We start from the raw sequence: 8,705 nt of genomic DNA on the forward strand, positions 1-8,705 counted from the left end.
TATGTCTGCCAATAATTATTTTAATTTGAATTGTTCTATAAACACAGTATTCTTGAAACTGTCTCTCATTCCACATTTTTTATTAATTGTGATTTGTTCTAATCAGCCACTAACAGTACATTTTTGAGTCTTCTATTTTAAGAAAAGATAAATTCTCTCCTTCTAGATTACTAGTCTGCACCAGAATTTCAACTCATATAACATTGTTTTGCTCTTTTGGAGAAAGAATTTCAGAATAAGAATAAAATCATTATAGCATAACATTTATGAGTTTAGTTATAATAAGAAATTGGGTATTTTGTGAAATCAAGAAGTGATAATTTAAATGCCTGTGAGGTATTTAATAACATTTACCAACTATTACTTGGAAAAGTATCTTAAATTTGTTTTCAAAACCTTATTCATCACATAGAAATATGTAGACATCGATACGTTGAGGGTGAGATGTTAAACTCAGCCATATTTTCTATGTAGTTATCAGGAAAGACTAAAAATATAGATTAGATTTCATTACAAATTTCATGTTTCACTTACAAATTTTTATAGTTTTATAGTTAATGAAACTCTACTTTTGCTATAGTAATTTTTTTTCTTTTTCACTATTAAAGGGTTAGGATATCTAACTTTAAATCATTTAAGTAAATAACAATTTTTAAAATGGATAACTTTAAAATTTTTTAAAGTGTTTGAAAATTAAGTAAGATTAATTTATAAAGCCAAATTCTCAAATGAATTAAGTCTCTTCTGTGTCCTTTAACTAGCTTGAGTCCCACTGATGTGTAAAGTTGTATCCATGAAAGATATTGTCAAGTTTTGACTCTCCAAAAAACTACCATAAAAAATCCGTTAATCAAAAGTTAAATTTATTAGATGTAGTCCCTTAAGGAAAGTATCTCAATAGTTTCTTAGAGGGGGGATGTCACAGAGGAGAATATTTATAGTGTTGTAGAACCTGGACTGGATTATTTTAAGATGTTTCTTGAAAAAGAAAGTACTGGTTGGGATTGGTCAAAATTTTTTACATAATTGCTTAAAGGATTGGTGGATGCAGCAAGTCAAGAACTTTGAAACAAGTTTTGATCGAGCTCTTAGTCTTGATAAATACACTGTTTTACTTGATTTGTAGTCTTATCTTCCAGGATCAAGTATTTTCTGAAAAAAATAAATCATATATTTTTATTTGTACTTAGTATTGTCTAACATAGAACACTATGTTATACAACACCAGTACCAGTTAAACATATTGGTACTGCTGTTATTTAACAAGATAACAGATATTTTTCTAAATTTAAAAGACCTTAAATTTGTATGAACACAAACACAAGTTATTAATAAATGGGTAAATATTATTGTCAGACTGCTATATTCCTGAATGTAACGCATATGTCTAAAACCTCATATGTATGCTTTCTTATCCGTTTTGGTGCTATCCATTTAATTCCCCTTTAATTAAAAATGCAAGGGATTCCACACAAATATGCCACTAGAAATGAAAAGTTTAGGACAATGTCTCTGATGAACATAGATGCAAAAATCTTCAATAAAATATTAGCAAACTAAATTCAACAACACATCTTAAAGATTATATATCATGGCCAACTTGGGTTTATTCCTGGGATACAAGTCTGGTTTAACATATGCAAACCAATCAATGTGATATACCACATTAACAAAAGAAAGATAAAACCTTATGATCATCTCAATAGATGTAGAAAAATGCATTTCACAAAGTTCAACATCCTTTTATCATAAAAACTCTCAACAACATAGTTGTTGAAGAAAACTTTTGCAACACAGTAAAGGATATTTATCAAAATCCCATAACCATCATCATAATCAGTTGGGAAAAACTGAAATCTTCTCCTCTAAGGCAAGGATGCCTACTCTTGACACTTCTTGCTAACATAGTACTGGAAATACTAGCAAGACTAATCAGACAAGTAAAAATAATAAATAAGAGGCATCCAAATAAAAAAGGAAGAAGTATAATTACCAGTATTTGCAGATGACATGATCCTATAAATACAGAAAACTCTAAAGACTCCACAAAATCAGAACTAATGAACAAATTTGCTTAAGTTTCAGGATACAAAATAAATGCACAAAAATCAGCTTTATTTCTTTACACCAGTAAGGATCTATCCAAAAAGATAACCAAGAAAGCAATCCCATTTACAATAGCATCAAGAAGAATAAAATACCAAGTAATAAATTTAACCAAGGAAGTAAAAGAACTGTACACTAAAAACTATAAAAAACATTGATGAAAGAAATTGAAGGAGACACAAACAAATGTAGTAATATTTGTTTGTTGATTGGAAGAATTAATGTCGTTAAAATGTCCATACAATATATAGTTTTAAAGCAATCCTTATAGAAATTTCAACAGCATTTTTTTACAGAAATAGAAAAAATCAATTTTAAATTCAAATGGGGGCACAAAAGACCCTAAATAGACAAAAAAACTTGAGGAAAAAAAGAGGACAGTGGAAACATCACACTTCCCATTTTCAAATTATGATACTAAACTATAGTAAACAAAATAAGATGGTATTGGCATAAAAAGAGACACACAGACCAATGGAACAGAATAGAGAGCTCAGAAAAAGAAACAAAGCAAATAAGGTCAATTAATTTTTGACAAGGGCACCGAGAATGCACAATGGGGGAAGGAGAGTCTCTTCACTAAATGGTGTTAGGAAAACTGAATAGTGTAAAAAAATGAATTGGGCACTTAACTTACCCCATAGACAAAGATCAACTAAAAATGTATTAAAGACTTAAATGTCAGTCCCAAAACCATAATTTTCCAAGAACAAATCCTACAGGAAACTCTATTTGATATTAACCATGGCAATGATTTTTTGATTATCACACCCACAGTTCAGTCAACAAAAGCACAAATAAATAATGTGTTACTGCATCAAACTAAAAAGCTTCCTCACAGCAAAGGAAACAATCAAGAAAATGAAAAGGCATCCTATGAGTTTGCAAAAAATATTTTCAAACCATATATATGATAAGAGGTTAATATTAAAAAAAAACATAAGGAACTCACAAAACTCAATGGCAAAAAACAAATCAATAGACATTTTTCAAAAGAAGACAGACAAATCACCAACAGATATTTTAAAAGGTGTTCAAAATCACTAATCATCAGGGAAATGCAAATCAAAATCAACATTAGATATCACCTCACACCTGTTAGAGTTGCTATTTTCAAAAAGACAAAATATAAGTTTTGGCACGAGTGTGGAGAATAGGAGACTGTATACTGTTGATGGGAATGTAAATTTGTACAGACATTATGGGAAACAGTATGGAAGTTTATCAAAAAATTAAAAATAACACTATCATACAATCCAGTAATCCCTCTTCTGGGTATAATACCCAAAGAGAGTGACATCAGTAACACATAGAGTTATCTTTGCTTTTCATTGCAGTATTATTCACAATAGCCAATATATGGAAATAAACTAAGTGTCTATCAACAAATGAATGATAAAGGAATTGTGGGGGGTGTGTGTGTTCGTGTTTATAACAGAATATTATCCAGCCTTAAACAAAAAAGAGAGAGATCCTACTATTTTTGACAACGTGGGTGAACCCAGAGGATGTTATGCTAAGTGAATATGCCAGACACAGAAAGAAAAATAGCACATGATCTCACTTATTATGAAACATAAGATAAGTCAAACTCATAAAAATGAAGAGTCAAAAGGTGGTTACCAGGGGAGGGGTGTGGCAGGTAGGGAATGGGGAGATGTTGGTCTAATGGTACAAGTTTGCAGTTATGTAGGGTGATATGTCTAGAGACTTAATGTAAAACATGATGACTGTATTTTATACTATTCTACGCTATACTGGAAATTTTCTGAGAATAGATTTTAGGTGATATTACCACATACATATACAAGGTTACCATGTGAAAAGATGGATATGTTAATTTGTTTGACTGAGGTGCTCATTTCTTTATGTATATGCATACCAAACATAATGTTATACACTTTAAGTATACACAATAAAAAATAAAGGCACACATATTCAACAAAAACCCAAGGACTTCCTAATTTCTAACACTCCTTTTATGAAAGTGCATCAAAATATGTAGATAGATGGAATTCAAATTTTTTAAATTAAATATGATAGGAATAATAAAATTAATAATGGTAGTGCTTTATAAAGATTATATGATTTACAAATATTTCTCCCACTCCATAGGTTGTCTTTACACTCTGTTGGTTGTTTCCTCTGCTGTACAGAAGCTTTTCAGTTTGATATAATCCCATTTGTTTATTTTTACTTTTGTTGCTTGTGCTTTTGGGGTCTTATTCATAAAGTCTATGCCAAGTCCTATGTCCTGGAGTGTTTCCCCTGTTTTCCTTTAGTAATTTTATGGTATCAGGTCTTATATTTAAGTATTTAATCCATTTTGAGTTGATTTTAGTATATGATAAGAGGTCCAGTTCTAGTTTCATTTTTTCAGCATATGGATGCCCAATTTTCCCAGCACCATTTATAGAAGAGGCAGCCTTTTCCCCAATGTATGTTCTTGCTTTACAAGGGATTAATATCCAGAATATACAAAGATCTCAAAACACTATAAAGTAAAAATAGGAATAATCCAATTAAAAAAAGGGCAAAGGAGATGAACAAGCATTTCTCAAAGGAAGACATACAAATGGCCAAGTGGCAATGAAAAAATGCTCAGCATCACTGGTCATCAGAGAAATGCAAATTCAAACCACATTGAGGTATTGTCACACCCCAGTTAGATTAGCCATTATTAAAAAGACTGAGAATAACAAATGCTGGCAAGGATGCAGGGAAAGGGGAACTCTTCTCCACTGTCAGTGGGACTGTAATGAGTACAGCCATTATGGAAAGCAGTGTAGAGGTTCCTCAAACAACTACAGATAGAACTACTGTATGATCCAGCAATCCCACTACTGGGTATATATCCAAAGGAATGGAAATCATCATTTCGAAGGGATACTTGCACTCCCATGTTCATTAAAGCTCTTTTAACAGCAGCCAAAATATGGAATCAACTAAAGTGTCCATCTATAGACAACTGGATAAGGAAAATGTGGTATATATACACAGCGGAATACTACTCAGCCTTAAAAAAGAATGAAATTCTGCCATTTGTGCAAAATGGATGAGTCTGGAGAAAATTCTGTTAAGTGAAATAAGCCAGACAAAGAAAGAGAAATACCACATGTTCTCACTCATAACCGGCTGCTAGGAAGGAAGGAAGGGAAGGAGGGAAGGAAGGAGAGAGAAAGAGAGAGGAAGAAAGGAATGAAAGAAAGAAAGAAAGTAAGATAGAAATAAATAAAGAAAAGACCACAACAATACATTGAACTTTCAGAAGGAGAAAACAAACCTAAGGATATTAGATATGGGGGAGAGGGAGGGAGGGGGTTGGGAAGTGATAGGTCAGGTAAAGGGCATAAAGAAACATCACGATTTGTAAGAATGAATATGCTAATAATAATAATAATAAATGAATAAATTAAAAAAGAACAAATTTCAATTTTAAAAGGTTATATGATTTAATCATTAATCATATTATATTGTTGTCTTCATTTAACATAAACTGACACCAAGGCAGACAAGATTTAAATAATTTGGGAAGGTCATCCAAAGCTTGTGGATAGAATTTGACTTGAATATACAAGCTTAACACTATGGTTAAAAAAATATTTCTAGTTAAAATAATTTTAAGCAATATTGTGTAAATAGAAAAGACACATACAGAATTTAATTGCACAAGTAGGTGTTTCTATCCCAGACAAAAGTCCAAGTGTTCTTCACTAAAGAAATGGGCTAACTATTTGGGAGACCTAGAACATTTAGCAAGCTAGAAGAGTAAGTGGTGTGGTTGGGATATGATCTTTCTATGTCCAGGATTTTAATTAACCCAGTTTTTGGATCAATATCTCTCTCTTTGCTCTTTCAAACATATTATGCAGCTGCTTTGCTATCTATCCTTCAAGGCATTTTGGATTCCCTGTTAGCTGTGTTTAATTTAGGCTGTGGCTTTCTTCTGTCTAAACATATTCAGTCTTCCGAAAGATTTCTGATGGTTGACAATGAAAATACTCACGTGGTTAACAACGAAAATCCTAACCACTGAATTTTCATCAAGACCGACAAACGCATGGGAAAGGACTATACAAAATAAGAGAAAAATTCCATGTTCTTTTAGGATTTCCTTGAGGAGATAACAATTTTGAATAAAACATGAACATTTTAGTCCCCTGGTTTTTAAACAAATGGTTTCTTAACTGGAAATTTGTTTTAAAGAGCTGTAGTGATCATCTCACTTCCATGTTATTCAGACTTTGCTTCAAGCATATGCATTTCAATACATATTTTGGCATTTTGCAGTATGTACATACTGCATAATCAAATGGCATGAAATATTTAGATCAAACATAGCACATACATTCAGTGGCTTGAAGAATAAGGTGATGACAAGTGTGTTTATGTGTTCATGAGAAGATTATACTATATATATATATATATATATATATATGTATATATGTGTATATATGTATATATATGTATATATGTGTATATATGTATATATGAGAAAAATTTAAGCTTATATACACATTAGTATTTGCAGGAATTATGTTTTTCCCCTCAGCAGGAATGCTATATATGGATGCATTTTCCTATTCATTCACCAGTGCTAAGTTACTGTTATTCCAAATGTTACAACTATGAGAATATATTTTAAAAGTATTCTAACCATAGATATGAAATTTAACTTCTGTTTTCTGGGATATTAGACTTTTTGCTTATGGCTGTAGTATCTGATATTTCAACATTTTTATCTCTTTCTACTCCAGTATCAGGAAAGAGCAATAGTTCATCCGAATCTGACATTCTTGAATAAGTTTGAATATCTAAATCAACATTTTGATCTTTGTTCAGAACCTTTTTTACTTCGTTTCTTGTTTACTTTTGTGAATTTTCTCTAAAGCAAGAAAGCTGAAGTCAAGAAAAATGTGCAATAAAATAAAACAAGCTTTTCCTGTGAGAGTCACTGGGTTGAGAGGAGTGTGGCCTTCTCCTTTTCCTGACATGGCATGTTCTTGTCCACTGATATCAGTGTACTCCAAAAAGAGGGAGTCATCTGGCAAAAATGTCACTTTGCCAGCTGTGTTCAAGGCTCCTATTCAACCAGATATTGTCAACTTTATTCACATCAACTTGCTTAAAAACAACAGATAGCCCTATGCTGTCAGTGAATTAGTAGATCATCAGACCAGTGCTGAATCTTGGGGTACTGGAAGAGCTCTGGTTTGAATATCCAGAATTCAAGGTGGTGAGACTCACCGTTCTGGCCAAGGTGTTTTTGGAAATATCTCAGAGGCCACATGTTTGCTCCAACCAAACCTGGCAATGTTGGCACCATACATTGAATACTACCCAAAAGTAATATGCCATCTGCTCTGTCCTGGCTGCTTCAGCCTTACCAGTGCTGGTAATGTCTAAAGATCATCGTATTGAGGAAGTTCCTGAACTTTCTTTGGTGATCGAAGATAAATTTAAAAGGTACAAGAAAACAAAGGATGCAGTTTTGCTTCTTAAGAAACTTAAGGCATGGAATGATATCAAAAGGTCGATGTCTCACCAAATGAGAGCTGGCAAGGGAAAAATGAGAAACCGTAGTCATATCCAGCACAAGAGGCCCTGCATCATCTACAATGAGGACAATGCTATCCTCAAGGCCTTTGGAAACCTCCCAGGAATTACTCTGCTTAGTATCAGCAAACTGAACATTTTGAAACTTGTTCCTGGTGGGCATGAGGGACATTTCTGCATTTAGAATAAATGTGATTTCTGGAACTTAGATGAATTGTATGGCACTTGGCACAAAGCTCCTTCCCTGAATAGTAACTATAACCTTCTCATGCATAAGATGATGAATACAGACCTTAGAAGAATTTTGAAAAGTCCAGAGATCCAAAGAGCCCTCCAAGCATCACGCAAGAAGATTCACATGAGGTCCTGAAGAAGAGTCAATTGAAAAACCTGAGAATCATGTCAAGACTAACCCCATATGCAAAGTCCATGCACCAGAACACCATTCTTTGCCAGGCCAGGAATCACGAATTCCACATGGATAAGGCTGCAGCAGCACTAAAGGCTGAATCAGAAGGGGTTGCAGGCAAGAAACCTGTGGTGGGGAAGAAAGGAAAGATGGCTGTTGGTATTAAGAAGCAAAAGAAGCCTTTGAGAAAAAAAGGCTGTAGCTACCAAGAAACTAGTAGCTGAAAAGAAGCCAGCAGAAAAGAAACCTTCTAAGGGAGAAAAGAAGCCTGCTGCATAAATTCTTAGGTTTATTTTATAAAAGCTAAACCATTTTGGACAGCTTATTTTGAATAAGTCCTGATCAAAAAAGCAATGAGAAAAAATAAAATAAAATAAAACGAATCTGGGCTTTTACTTCCTGCTTTTAACAAGAGAAAGGGGGGAAAAAAGTCAACCTTTAAAATTTGTTTTATTAAAATATAATTGATTACACATATTTCTTGGGTACAGATTTGAATATCAGTACCTATGTATGATATGTGGTGATCAAATCAGGATAAGTAGTTTACTCATGTTTACAAAATATAATCAATCTCTGTGATCCTTAAGCAATTTCTACCTAACCCCCTTCCCCCTCCCCCATCCCACCTCTA

General features: G+C 33.0%; 1 pseudogene; it reads left to right on the forward strand.

Annotated features, from left to right (window-relative positions):
• The first annotated feature begins 7,068 nt into the window (after positions 1-7,068).
• LOC103610373 lies at positions 7,069-8,350 on the forward strand (annotated as a pseudogene).
• Positions 8,351-8,705: the final 355 nt, after the last annotated feature.

Source organism: Galeopterus variegatus, unplaced genomic scaffold, assembly GCF_000696425.1.
Source record: "Galeopterus variegatus unplaced genomic scaffold, G_variegatus-3.0.2 Scaffold11032, whole genome shotgun sequence".
NCBI lineage: Eukaryota > Metazoa > Chordata > Mammalia > Dermoptera > Cynocephalidae > Galeopterus > Galeopterus variegatus.